The following is a 13,988-nucleotide window of genomic DNA, read 5'->3' as shown; positions in this document are numbered from 1 at the left end:
TCGCCAATTGAAAACGAACTCCTTCCATGTCTCTCAAAGACGGTTTACTGCTCGCTGTCAGCACGTCTAAATTTGCAGCACTTTCTTCGGCTGCACCGTTAGCGCTTGTTTTGGCTTTCTGTGCAGACGAGGTCTGTGCAACAATTTGCATGTTTCGGCGTGGAAATTTCTTTCTATTTGCCGGCGGCTTGGATAGGTAAGGAAGCAGGTTTGGAAATATTTTCGGGACTGCTCCTTCCACGAGGCTCCACTTTCCTCACTCAGTTTCTACTTTTTCACTGTTAATGAAGTGGGTGTAGCTCGCTATGTCCTCAGGGTAAAAATTCACGCCACACGCGCGATATGGCTGAGAGGTTTCGGTCGAGACACGCATTGGCACGGTACCATATATCTACACGAAGGCCGAAGTAACTTGAAGTGCGAGAAAAGCGCCTTTGGGTTTGGTTTCCCCTGTAGCCACCCGCGCAACCGGGGACACAACACGCCGGCATGGTGCTCACCTAACCATCTACAACTGGAGTGCGCACGCACGCACGCGCACGCAAGCACGCACGCGCGGAGACGCCAGCCGCACAGTGCTGACCTCAGCTGCCTCCTCAGCCACCCGGTGCTCCGCGCGGGAGCCGGGTTAGGGAGCCTACATAAGCCGGGTGCGACTGCAGCGCCATCAATGCGGCTTGGTGCGGCGGCGCCGGGAAACACTTCGAAGTTTTACAACTGACCTTGGGTCTATAAACGTTGGGCTCTACTCCCAAAACCATGGAGGAAAGAAAAGGTTAGGAGAGGCCCTGACGTCACATTTGTGAAGCCGAGTCCCGCCATGACTTGAGCCCACGGAGCCCAGCACTCTATCCCATCATCCTTTGCTATCTCCGGTTTGATTTGACTAACATGGCGTCGCCCTGCCCTCCCGCTTCGAAGCGAAAACAGCTTCGTCGCTAATTCCTTGGTGCGATGTCATGTTCTAAGCTGTTGATTTCGCCTTCAATTTGCCCATTCTAACCCTCAACCAAAGTTTCAATCGAAAAACGGCCTTCGCTTTTGAGATAGAAGGACGATTTTTCAGCTCTTAAGCCTGGCAAAGTAGCGTTTGTCGTCGCCATAGCGACAGGCTCGCGGGATGGCGAACGCAGACGACGGGAGCATTGTTTGGGGTGGTACATCACTGCGGACTTTGCGCGCTACGTCTCAGCAGCGATAAATTTCACTTCACTTCACAACGAAGAAACACAGTGAGCAAAGAACGAACTGTGGCTCTCGCCAACGCTGAGCGAAGGGAATTTTCCCGGCACGTCGCCGGCGGCGGCAGCGGCTCGCTCCGCCGATCTCGACGCGACGTAAGCGCCGCTGCGGGGTAGGAGTTAAGGCCGCCTCCGACGGCGGAGTTTTCAAACTGGCCTAGTCTAAAAACGTTTGTCGTAGCGACTGCGCTAGTTTGCAAGCGTAGCGAGGCAGCCACATACCAAGCGCCTTAAAAATTTGTCGGTTTTATTCGCCCAAACTTGGCCGCCACAGTTGTAAACAAGTAAGCAACATTGTCCATGGGCTCAAGAAAAATGACATCACTTCCTCCACACTTTCCGCAATGCATTGGGATGCTAGGGGCCTCTCCTGAGTATTGTTTCCTCCATGCCCAAAACTGAAGGGCAGCGCCAAAAGAAAAAACGCGGATACGGAAATGCACACCAAAAAAACCTGAAGCTGTACCGTATGTACACAAGGTGTCACACAACCTAAAAAATGTTGCAAATCGGCATGGTGTTCCGCTGGTTTCTTCGGCGCCAAACAAGCTAGCGCAGCTTTGCCCACGCACAACCTAGCCGGTAGGGAAAAAGGCTGGTTGCTCAAAGAAACATGCCACTCCGTATGTGCAGTGCGCAAAAAGGTAGTGTACGAAATTCCCCTGAAATGCGGCAGGGCGTACATAGGGCGAACCGGCCGCTGCCTTAATGACCGGTTAAAGGGAAGCTGAAGCGCTTTCCAAAAAATTTGGGTCAGATTAACAGTTATATAGTTTCTTGAGCGCTGATTCCGAATATCACATTGAAATTTATCGTACATGAGTCCAAGTGGCATTTATCTTGCAAAAAGTGCGGACCCGTTTGAAAGACGCGCGCTTTTCGTCTTTTGACGCCCCTGATTGGTTGGGCCCGTCATGACGTCAAAGGAGGACACCCTTCGGCCGCGCGGGTTGTCGGAAGCATTGCGAACGATCACACGGTTGCCTTTGCGGCAATTTAGCTTGCAGTTTAATTTTCGCACATGACTGGAAGTTTGTTTTATAATTTCCCGTGCTGCTGGTTCAATTATCTTGGAGCTTAAATTTGCTTTACACGCCAGAGAATCCCAAAGCAGTGACTGTGACGTCGACTAGTGGGTTCCATCGAAATATTTTAGAATTAGGCAACCAGCATAGGGCGATTTTATATCTTACGTTAATATTAAGTACTGCCTTAACTGTTTCTTATTATACGCAAAACCATTTATGCCGAAGATTAATGGGCGTTTTATAAACAACCTACCAGCGAAAAGCACGTACGTGCACTGCGCGAAAAAATAGCGTTCAGGCGCTGTAAACGTATATGCGAGACACATCTTGCCGGTACATGCATAAACCAACAAGCAGACTCTGCTTCCGCATTTCCTTTGTTCGTTGTCGCCCACCCCAGCCCCGTTTTACTCATCCCCGTACACAGACCCACACGCGCGCGCCATTTCGGCAGCGGCGCTACGGCGCCTCCGCGATTGCTAGCTGCACTTCGATGAGTGGCGTCTTACTGCTTCACATGCATTTATTCTGAAAACACTGCAGCATACTAGTGCTTGCTCAGCATTATTGGCTGTAGTAGGGCTTGATTTTCGCTTGTGCGTTGCGCATTCTGCTACAATATTACGGCCACCTCGTTATAATTAACAGACCAGTCGGACAAGGCAGTTACGTTGTAGTTGCGTTACTTTAGGTAACAATCACCAAACGTTTGTGATAATGAATCGTTGGCCTGGTTCAGCATTTCTAGATTTAAGCGTTTACCGCGCTAGTCGGACAGAGGCCGTATATTTACTCTTCGCTCCTAATTTTTTTCGTATCATCAAAATATATATATCACCGACTATCCCTGCAGCACACTTGAGGTTCAGTGACAACAAGTGCTTGCCAGGTTATAATATGCAGCCACACGGAATCTTGGGCAAAAAATTAGGCCGCCGCAGTGAACACAAATTATGGCACAGTGGTGGTTCGGAGTGGTGTTTTTCTTTTATTCCAGACAAACATCACCTTATCGTGACATGTATACTTGCAAAATAAGTAATCTGGTTGTCTTGCTTCTTTTACTTTGTAGGAATACTGTTTACCTCTTAGTCGGGAGAGAACTTCTATCAGGATTGGCCCCTTGTTTTAGTTTCGCCAAAAAATTGTTTTTTCGAACACTGTCCTGAGCCCATAGGGAAAGAAAACTGACGCGTTTAACGAAACAAGTATTTCCTGAACAAATGTCACTTGGTTTCTGAAATTGAATGAAACGTCCATGGCCAAAGTACAGCAGTATTCCCCATCCTTCCTAAACCTAGAATCTAATGTGAACATTCACGTCCATCGCATCAAAAAAAAAAAAAAAAAAAAAAAAAGAAGAAACCGCATTGGAGCGGTTTACAAAGTATTTAACGTAGTGTAGTATATTCTCTGTCATCAAGCACAGCCACCTCGGCTGTCGCTTCCGTATGTTATCAAGCATCCCGGCGTGGCGTTATTCTGCTTAGGAATACGGCATGATAACGTATGCCTCGTTTGGCGTTCGTGCATACTTTCTGAACACGAAAATTGTACAAATGAGTGCTATCAACCACAACAACAACAAGTATCATTCACAAGGAAACACGGCGAAAAGAGCATGACCGAGGCGGCTGATCAGGCCGGAAGTCCAGGTATGACGTTTTTCACCCGGTTTTCGCCCGCGCTCTTCGGTCTTCCGGCATCGCGCGGCGTCATGGGGGCGGGCCATCGGGCCACTTTTGTTTGCTCATTGCGCCGCTTCTATTGCATGTATTGCGAAAATATTTCGTACACATGCACTATTCAATGTCTACTTGCTGCTAATCAACTTTTGTTTTAATTCTAAAACCGCTTCACCTTCCCTTATGCGCAAAATATAAAGAAACTTGATGGGACCCACCTTTCGTCTCACTGCACTAAATGCACAACGTGTGAGCCGATGTTTGGCCAGGCCAAAATTCTAGGCAGAAGCCGGGACCAAACAACCCGTGAACGTTTAGAGGCCTATGACATAAAGAAAAAAGGAGGCGACTGTGTTAGCGACAAGTCTATATCTCTGTATGCCTTCGAGATGAGTTGGGGCCCTATTCTCGACTGCACAAATTGCCGGCAATTCGCCCATGTTTTTTTGCGTAAGCACGACGTAAGCAGTCAGTGACGTGCTGCACCTATAGCTATGACGACATGCAGTGTAATTTGACAAGTCACTCATGAAGATCGCTACCAAGGTATCAGATATTGTGCAAAAAAGATATAAAAACACTTGGCTTGTACTATAAAAATTAAGACGGTAGCTGAGGCTGACAAGAAAAACACATTTCTGGAGATCAAATTTGGCGTCAACACCACAAGGCGATCGAGTAACGTTGATCCAAAAGCGAGCGAAAGGCGGATGTCAACCTAAAGAACATCTCACAATTTTTTTACCGTATCTATTTATTTCTTTCAATCACTTTTAGTAACATAGCTGGGCTCTCTGCTTCAGTGCAAGCTTTGTTGCGTTATCACCTTCCCTGCCACCCCCGCCGCCACGCCATCGTCTGCTGCTATGTTACAAGTTTATGGCGTGATCACAGAAAAAGACTGCCGCGACCATCGCTTATATGACACATAAGAGCAGCGAAGCGCTACGCCTGATAACCGCGGAACGCACCGATGTCGCCGATTCACTCATTCGTCAAGCTCGACTTCAATCAGCGCTGTAATAAACCAAATAGTCACTTTTCTTTGTTATTTTTCTCTTGAGTTCGACCATGTGACCCAACAGCTTACTAGGACGAGCATGGACAAATACCATGCATTGGGTTCTCTTTGTCATGGAGAGGCTTGTACTGCCCTCTTATGTTGTGGTTACGCCAAACAAATAATTTTTATTTTATTGCCAAACATAAAAGCAAAATACTGCACATTATTTGTATGCTCCATGATCGCTGACTTGGAAGCAGTTTAAACTATAATTTGTTTCGGTAGGAAACATGCTTTAAACAGCGCGCATGCGAAACTGCGCCTGCTGCAAATTACCGCACATTTCGCGGTGCCGTAAGCCGGGGCAATTTTTCGCCCTATTTTGCTTGTATTTTTCGACAAAAACAGCCGCCATTTTCAAGCTGTTACGAATCATTACGTGTACTTTTACGCAGGCTGAAGTTGCCAATGCATGACGTAATCGTTCCCGCCAACTGTTTAAATTACGTCACGCCTTCTCAGCCAATCACAGAGGGGGGGGTGTATTACAGGTATTATTGTTGTTGAATAGGAAAGATCGGCCTACGTTGTCATGTCTACTGCTTTTAGTCTGTTTTTTCATTGCCGGCCAAGAATTATGCGCTTTCAGTAAAGAGCAATAAGGCAAACTTTAGAACTGGTGCTCGTAAACGTCATGAAACGTCAAAATGACGACAACACACACAACCGCTTGATCAACCGGAAGCACGTGACCAAAATTGAAAGCCAATCAGAAAAGACTTCCGGCAAATTGCTAGAATTGCCGGCAATTTGTGCAGTCGAGAATAGGGCCCTTGGTCTGACATTACCCTTCCGTAGCCTCCTACATTGGTTAGTGAAGTTCTGCGCACACCTCTTCTGCGCATCTTGCTTCTTTCTTTTCCTATACATTTCGTTGCACGTCATGGCAATAAAACCAGTTGTTAGTAGCGCCTGTCCCGTCCTCTTTCTTGTGTTCGCGCTTTTGTAGCGCCAAAACCAAGTTCACACCAACTCGCCCAGCAGCAAGTCCTTCTTTAAATGAATATTTCTTTAATATCGCTTGTGCGGTAAGCGTCCCTCATATCCCCTCGAATATCTCATCCCTAGCGACTGCGTAACTTGGGCAAAAGAAGTGATGGCAAATGTGCGGCCGTTCTGCTGTCCCTTAAAGGAGTACTGACACCAAATTTTGACGCCTAAAAATGATATAATTGGCTTCAGTAGTTTGTACAGATTCCTCACAGACATTTTTGCAGCGATCCGAGGCCGGAATTACATCTAAAATCGATTTTGATTGTCCAGGCCGCGAGCTTCCACAAATCGGCAGCACTAGCGAAATCGCTTTCGGCGTGACGAAACATCGGCCTGCGTGTCTGGCCGGTTCAGGGTGACGTCATATAGTCGCTTTCGGAACCGGAAACGACATCCTGCGCTGCTGTTGTCGGTAGTATTCGTATTCGTTTGGGCAGGAGACGTGGGCGTAGCTGTGTGAGCAATGCTTGTAAACGTTGCGTGTTCGACGTCTTAGCTCTTCAGTTCGCGGCCGGCGCATGGTGTTCCCTTGTACTGGTGCCGAAAACTGCGCGGTGCGCGATGTCGACGGGCACCGCGGCGACGCGGCGGTGCGCGTCGCCGAGCTCGCCCAAGTTGTGCTATGGCAAGCTCGCGGTATGCGAAATACTGCTCGTGGAAGCCTGTCCGAGCAAATCGACGACGAAGCCAAGATGCATTATTTTCCACGCGACTACATGCAGCGCTAAACGTGGACTGAGTTCGTGCGCGGCGGCGGCCGCGAGAACGGCGGCGGGCTTGGGGTTGCACGGGTTACCTTGGGTGTTGGGAACTTTAGGCTTAGTATCATGGCGACTATTTGATCGCTGGTATCTGTACAACTGCGAATGACCATCCCTTACACAACATTTCACCACACTATCATCCCATTTTCCGCATATGGAGCTTTATTTTGGCAATAATTTCCGTTTCAGCGATCGGTGACCAAGACATCGCCCGCGGCCTGTTTTGATTCTAGCGCGCAGGTGGCGCCATCTTTCGGCCGCTCGCCGCACCGCGGTGCCGGCAGTGCTGGGTCGGAGCGCCGAACCTCCGCTGCAGGTAAGCGTAGGCTTATACCATCGCGGTAAATATCTGAACGCCACTTTTAAATTCAGCGCTGATAACAACCCCTAGCACAATTTTTCAACACACTAACATCGACTTTCTCGCATGTGGAACTTCTTTCTCGCGATCAGATTGGTTAGAAGAGTGGCGACAAGCTGTTGCTATCACGGTCTGCGCCGGTTCGAGCCGCAGTGTTATTAAAAAACGGACGACGGCGAAGTCATCGCCGGCCTAATCGCCTGGCCAAATAAAGTTGCTCTGTCTGTCGGGTGGCAGCGACTCATCCGAGTCTGACGATTCAGACGACATGTCGACTGCGCGGGCGAGTGCGGACCATGTGCAATCGTAGCAGACGATGCGGCGAACGCATGAAGGAAAGAAAAACGTCCCTGACGTCACGGGTGAGACCGTGACGTAAGGCTGGCCCGCTTGCAGGCTGGCCTTCGAAGGGCCATTTTCCCGCGCGGCGACCAAATTTGAAATTGGTTGCAATAAACGTGCTATAATTAATTCTGTGTTGGCGGCTGACGGCTTTCGGTTCGAGTTACGTAATTACTGGGCCAATAGGTATTCTTTACAGCATAAAAACTGAAAGCGAGAAATTTCGTGTCAGTACTCCCTTAAAGTGGGCCTTTAACCACACTCCCTCCGTGCATTCCCATGCTTCACTGCGCAACGCATAATGTGCGAAAGCCAGCTTACAAAAAGCCCGCTTACACCGATAGATAATTGCTGATTCACCTATAAACACGAATGCATCGCTAAGAGGCCATTTTTAAGGGACAATACACGCCGCCTTTTATCAAAACTGTAAACACCCTAGGACCTGCTTTATTTGCTATGATTCTTTTTTTTTTCATACGGTGAAAATTATTGGTCTACGTTCGGTCTATCGCGGGAGACGATCTGCCGGATCCTAGCCATAGACTGCGTAGCTGAAAGTGTTACGCTGCTATTGATCGGATGATTCCAGAATGCGCTTTTGCCGGCATTTCGCGAGCCAAAGTTACGAAATGCCGGCAAGAATGACGGAGATAAATGGTACGCCCTCCATGCTGTTTACACTTGGCCCGGCTTTGCTCGGCTTCGATCGGCTCTGGTGTGACGGCTGATCTGGCTGGACTTTTTGCAAAAACCCCGCACGCGCCGCCGCTGTTTTCAGGTGTGCACAGGTGGGGACGGAATGCTCTGTTTTGCGGCTTCCCACGTCGATTGCGCGAACGTGGAATAAATGAGGCGATTCGCTCGATGGGAGTGCGCTTCGAGGCAACCGGAGAATGGAGCGGTAGTCCAACGAATCGCACACGGGTTCCAGGATTGTAGAGGTTCGTTATGGCACTGATACTGTCAGCACGTTCTAAGCGCGCAATCGCTCCTTCATTGTGCTTTCGTAGTACCTTCGGCGGTGGACCTGGCCAAGCATCTTGCCGGCGTAAGAGACGTGCGAGGATATACCCGAATTCAGAACAATAGTTTCCCCACCTTTTCTGCAACCCAGAAACCAAGTGTAGCCCGCGTAGTCTTGACGCTGCACACAATGTAAGGGTATTGGTTACAGCCCGACATTCACGGACTGCAAAGGATCCATTTCCTCACCCGACAGGCGTGTAACGGCAGGCGTTCCACCTGTCAAAACAAACAAGCTGCGGACCCTGAAGCTGCGCTAAGGCCTGTTGCGATGCTGTTACGCAACACGTCTTCTGCGCTCGGGTGCTGACAAAGCATTGCTTGGCGTCCCGCACTGCAAGCTTCGGCGGCGTGCTTGCGCATCATTGTCATGCCCTTTTTGGGGCGTGTTTGGCGACGTTGGAGACGTGTTCAACGACCCACTTGACGAATATTACGACAGAGGAATGCAAGACGTCTTCCCGCCGGTGGTGCAATATCACCAGGACAAAGGGGGCTCCGACCCACGGCGGATTGCCACGGCGGGAGCGACCTAACGCTCACCTGCGCAAGAGAGAAGCGGGGGTCTCTCGTGTGTGTGCGTACGTGTGCATGCGTGCGTGTGCGTGTGCGTGTGTGGGTGTGTGTGTGTCTGTGTGTGTGTGTGTGTGTGTGTGTGTGTGTGCGTGTGCGTGCGTGCGAGCGTGCGTGCGTGGGTGTGTTGCTGTTAATGATGATGATGGTGATGATAAGAAATATAATAATAACATCAACAATTCTTTGCTTCTGCTTCATAAATTACTCACACAGAACGGGAGACGTCGAAAGAAGCTGCCGTAGACAGCTTGACAAGGCCGCCGCAGCCCCCTCTCTGCCCGACAAACGACCGGTCACATAGGAGTCGAGACGTTCAGAGTAACAACAAACGGAGGAAGAAAACGATGCCTTTGTTAGCATCACACGTAATGTCGACCATCTTGAACGGCTGCTCGAAATTGAAGAAAGAACACAAAACTAGGTCACCATTTGTAATGTGGATTAGGATTAATTAAGGGGGTCATCATCAGTCGGCTCAGGTCCACTGCAGGACGGCGGCTTCTCCCGTCGACCTCCCACCGCTCCTGTCCTGCGCTAATCAAGTCCACTGTTAACCCCCGAATTTTGGCATTTCATCCCTACTCATCGGCCTTCGCCTCATTCTGGACCCGTCTCTTGTTATCCACTCTGTCACCCTACTTGTTTACGAGAGAGAAATCCAGGGCAGAATAGGCATAAGCTGGGAAGCACTAGGCAAGAGCTCCCAAATAATTAAAAGTAAGCTACCTCTGTCACTCAAAAGAAAAATATACAACCTGTGCATACTGCCGGTGATGACATACGGAGCTGAAGCGTGGCGCCTTTCTAAGCACCTAGAACGCAAACTTAGGTCGGCTCAACGGGCCATGGAACGAATTATGTTAGGAGTGACGCTCAGGGACAAGAAACGAGCTACCTGGATCAGGGAACAAACTAGAGTTGTTCGTAGTTCAAATAAAGACAAAGAAATGGACTTGGGATAGCCATGTAGTGAGACTAACGACAGTCGGTGGACAAATAGAGTAATTAAGATGAATTTATGATAAATTAGTAACTGACACTAGATTATTGAGGTAGGATTAAGGCAGATTAGGGCATAGGTTAAAGTATATTAGGACGGATTAAGGGTGGTAAAATAGCGCGGATGTTGTGTCGATGGGTGGACATGTATACATAAAACGTACGCGTCAGAATAGTGCGCCAGGCCTTCGCCTTCTAAGAAAGTAAGTAGACCGAAGTGTCCCGAGGAATATTTGTTACCTTCACAGCGGCGCCAATTTTGATACCACTCGTGTTGACGACAACGGTCACTTTTCGCGTTTCATGCGTTCGCTTTATAAGTATTCGTAGTACCTTTATAAATAAACATTCAAGTATGCTTCAGGCTCAACTTGGTACGGCTCCATGTTCCACTTTGTGCGTTCAGTACTCATACAGCTAACGGCCTTGGGAGCATTACCTCGGCATGAAGGAAACACGGCAAGTGCTTGCCCTTTCCTGTGACGCGTGTGAAGGTGGCCTGTCAAGGTGAAGTGGCCTCGGGGATTGGCCTCCGGCGTGCGAAGCGTGTGAAGACACGCCCGCTCCAGCTGGGCGTAGATCGTTCGGACTCCCAGCAACGCAGTCATTGAGGGCGGAAAGGCATCCGCAAACAGTGCAGGTAGGCACAAACACGAGCGCCGATGCTCGAACCCCCGGTTGTAGCTGCAGCATGGATCGAACTTGCGCGCCAGGTATACGAGGCGCGAGGAGAAACGGAAAGGAAAGCGAGACTGGGGTGACTTTTTTTTTTTTTTGCTCTCTGCTTTCGGGGGGATAAGGACAAAGAATAATAAACACAGTTGTGGCCGGAGAATGCGACGCCGCAGGAACACACATGGCCCTGTCGATTGCGGGTCACTGGGAAAGCTGCTTTCTTTCGAAAAAAAAAAAAAAAAAACACACGCCGTTTCACTTTGTTTACGCGGTTTATGCGCAAGTGATTAGAAAGTTACAGAAATGCTTTGATTAGACGTGTAGCGGCATCATCATCGCCAACAGCCGCGCAGTATCATCATCATTATTGGAGATGATGACGCCGCTCAGAACATCCTGGCCTCCGCGCCACTCGGCCGCACTCCACGGGCGCTCCCTTATTCTCAGGACCATGTTGTCGCCATAACGGAACTGTAAATAAATGTAGGCCCTGCCACACCGTCTCATCAGCCGCCTACATAATTGGTGACCCGGACGTCGACAGCATGGAGCCCCGCTTCGTCTACAATCTGCCCCCCTACCCGACTTTCCAGCACCGTCATCCCGGAGCCTGGTTCCGTGACATGGCGGCGCACTTTGAGCTAGGGCCCATCGACTCGCAGGCTGAGCGGTACCGCATTGCCACAGCGTTGCTTCCAAAAGACTTGCGCGTCGACATAATCGAATACAGTGAGCAACCCTACGACGACATTGAGATCCTTGTCATGGCGCGTGTCGGCACGAGCCCTGCTTGCCTTAATGACTCGGTATCGCTCCACCCCGCTGCCTCCTCGCACGCCACGCCAAGCTCTGAAACGGGAAGTGCGTTAAACGGCTCGCAATCTCCCCAGTGCCCTTGCGACGAGCCTATGGCCGGAGCACGGCGCTATGTTACATCACCACCCGGCTTCAGTGAATGTCGGTCGTTCACCTTGACCCCCTCCACGCTCGCTGCACCCAACCACTGGACTCCCGGCAAGCTGACACTCTCACTTAGTAGGGCGGCTTTGCCACCTCGCCCGACGTTCTTCCCCAAGAACGCTAAGGTGTGGTTTTGCCAGATGGAGTGCTTCTTCGACCTCTATGGTGTCACGTTGCAGCAGGACCATTACTTCCTGATCCGCGAGCTGCTGCCTTCCAGCCTGGTCTCCAGCTTGTCGGAAGCTGGAGCACGGCCTCACGACGAGCTCATGGCCTTCCTCCTTGCGCGCTCCGGTCGGTTCCACAAACAACACGCGCCAGCCATTGAGCCTTGCCCCACAGATGTCACGGTCCTCCTGCATAGCACCCGGCCGTTTACAGCGATAGCGTTGCAGTGCAGTAACGATGCCACGACAACGATGGCACCGTCATGACTCACGGGCCACAGCGATGCGGTAGCGTGTAGAGGAGACTGTTCTCCCCACCCCTACAGCAGTCTACCCACCACCGCACCTGCGCTTCCTTCACACCTTGCTGGGCTTCGAGGCAACCGCATTTACCTCCTTTCAGACAAACGTCTTTGGACATGGGCGAGACCTTGGCACCCAGCACACCATGCTCGGACACACGTCTTGAGGTGCCTGTCAAAGATGCTGTTGTCCCACGCATTGCCCCTGCCTGCGAGGTAGCTGCAGCGACCACTTCACTGAAGTCGTCCCACGATATCCCATCGTTTCCTCTCGCCGCTTCTCAGTCAGAAGGCACGTGTAGCACACCACAGGGATTGCCGAACGCCGCCGGGTAGACGCTCATTATGATACCCACCATTCCCCATCCTGCGGTAGCGCACATGAGCGTTCAGCCTGGAAAACAAGCGCCATGCGTTACGCTAACCTGTGCTCGCCATTATCAGCGAACCCCCAAAGCCGCTGCTGGGCTGTCGCCACATCGCACGGCAACGGCGACTCACGCGCCCATCAACGTGTCTTGCGCTCTTTGCTAAGTACAAGGATCGCTCACTCAAGAAAAGCGCCTCGACTGTTGACAGCACGCCGCACCCAGCGCTCTGGCGACGCTTGTCACAGGCTGCGGTATGATGTGCTCTCAACGACCCCGCTAGCTGTGCCATCACTGACTTTGGACCTACCTATGCAAGCTATATAGGCAAGCTATATATGCGCGCCCGGATGGGTGTGCCGTGTTTCGCGGGTGCCCTACCTCACTGGCCACCATATTCAATTGCTCCTGCACGGCAGTCAGCTCGTTTCCCGCCTGCGACCGCAACGAAACTCCCAGTGTAGGCCTCCCGAAGCTACGAGCTCCCCCAGACGATCCCTCAACGCCGACCAGGACTTTCCCTCTTCGATTCCTATATGGTTTGGCCTTGGACAGCCCACCGAACATTTTGTGACAACGGACGCACATATGTACATAGTTCTCCACCTCGTGTGGCTGTTTGCCAACGAATATTGGCAACGAATAGAAAATACCATAATATATAAATAAAAATAAAGGAACACGCATAAAAATAAATGTAAATACATTAAAAAGAAATAAATATAAAGAAATAAAATATATAAAGAATTTAAAAATTGAGTCGAGTTTTTTTATTTCTCACTAGAAAAAAATTAAGCGTTATTGCAGCCGCCCTAAGATAAAATTCACCTGCAGGAAGAATATAATAGTGGACACACCTTCACATATAAAAATTTCCCCGCATTTCCCCGAGGGGAAGAATGTGAAAGTGCGAATGCAGGAGTTGAATTTGCGCGGTTCGGTAATGTTCGCGAAAGAGAGATCACACACACACACAACTACAAAGAAAGAAAGATGCATTTATTCACACACACCTATTTGTGTTGTCGTTGTACTTGATTGCTAGAGCGGATCTAAGCTTTGAAATTTCGTGTCAGTACTCCTTTAAGCGGGTGCATTAGCCCTTCTCACGCCCGATTCCTGGCCAATCCCCCACGTGGGTATGTGCCATGTCAGCGGCCAGGCAGCGCGCGCCCATCTCCCCCCGTTGCCAAGGAAGACGAGGAGCGCGCGCACCCGCAGCTGTTGCTATGTGGACGGACGGCGGTCACCGGAATTCAGGGTCGCTTATAAAGTGCATTCGCACTTAATACCGCCCGCCACGAGACCACAAGATACAGCCCATTCTACCTCCTCTATGCGCGTCCCCCCCCCCCCCCCCCTCCCCGAGCACTTTGGACACGATTTTTCCGTTTTGTCTTGACGATGACCGCAGCGTAGCCAAGACTCTCTGCCTCGC

The 13,988-nt window shown here is 50.3% G+C and overlaps 1 long non-coding RNA gene across 2 annotated transcripts in view; it reads left to right on the top strand.

The window, feature by feature from the left end:
• The window catches only part of LOC144146162 (uncharacterized), a 162,261-nt gene that overhangs the window by 115,951 nt on the left and 32,322 nt on the right, over positions 1–13,988 (top strand). Inside the window, exon 1 of one of the 2 annotated variants that reach the window (XR_013317671.1) lies at positions 6,864–7,090. The exons of the other annotated variant lie outside the window; for it this stretch is intronic. This is a non-coding gene — a long non-coding RNA (uncharacterized LOC144146162). Of the gene's footprint in view, positions 1–6,863; positions 7,091–13,988 lie in introns of those variants that run through there. 2 annotated transcript variants of the gene reach the window in all.

The sequence above is a fragment of the Haemaphysalis longicornis genome, unplaced genomic scaffold (genome assembly GCF_048455015.1).
Source record: "Haemaphysalis longicornis isolate Haplotype H1 unplaced genomic scaffold, Haemaphysalis longicornis Haplotype H1 scaffold_7, whole genome shotgun sequence".
NCBI lineage: Eukaryota > Metazoa > Arthropoda > Arachnida > Ixodida > Ixodidae > Haemaphysalis > Haemaphysalis longicornis.
The sequence above is the reverse complement of the archived record's forward strand: the minus strand, read 5'-3'. Positions and strand labels throughout refer to the sequence as shown.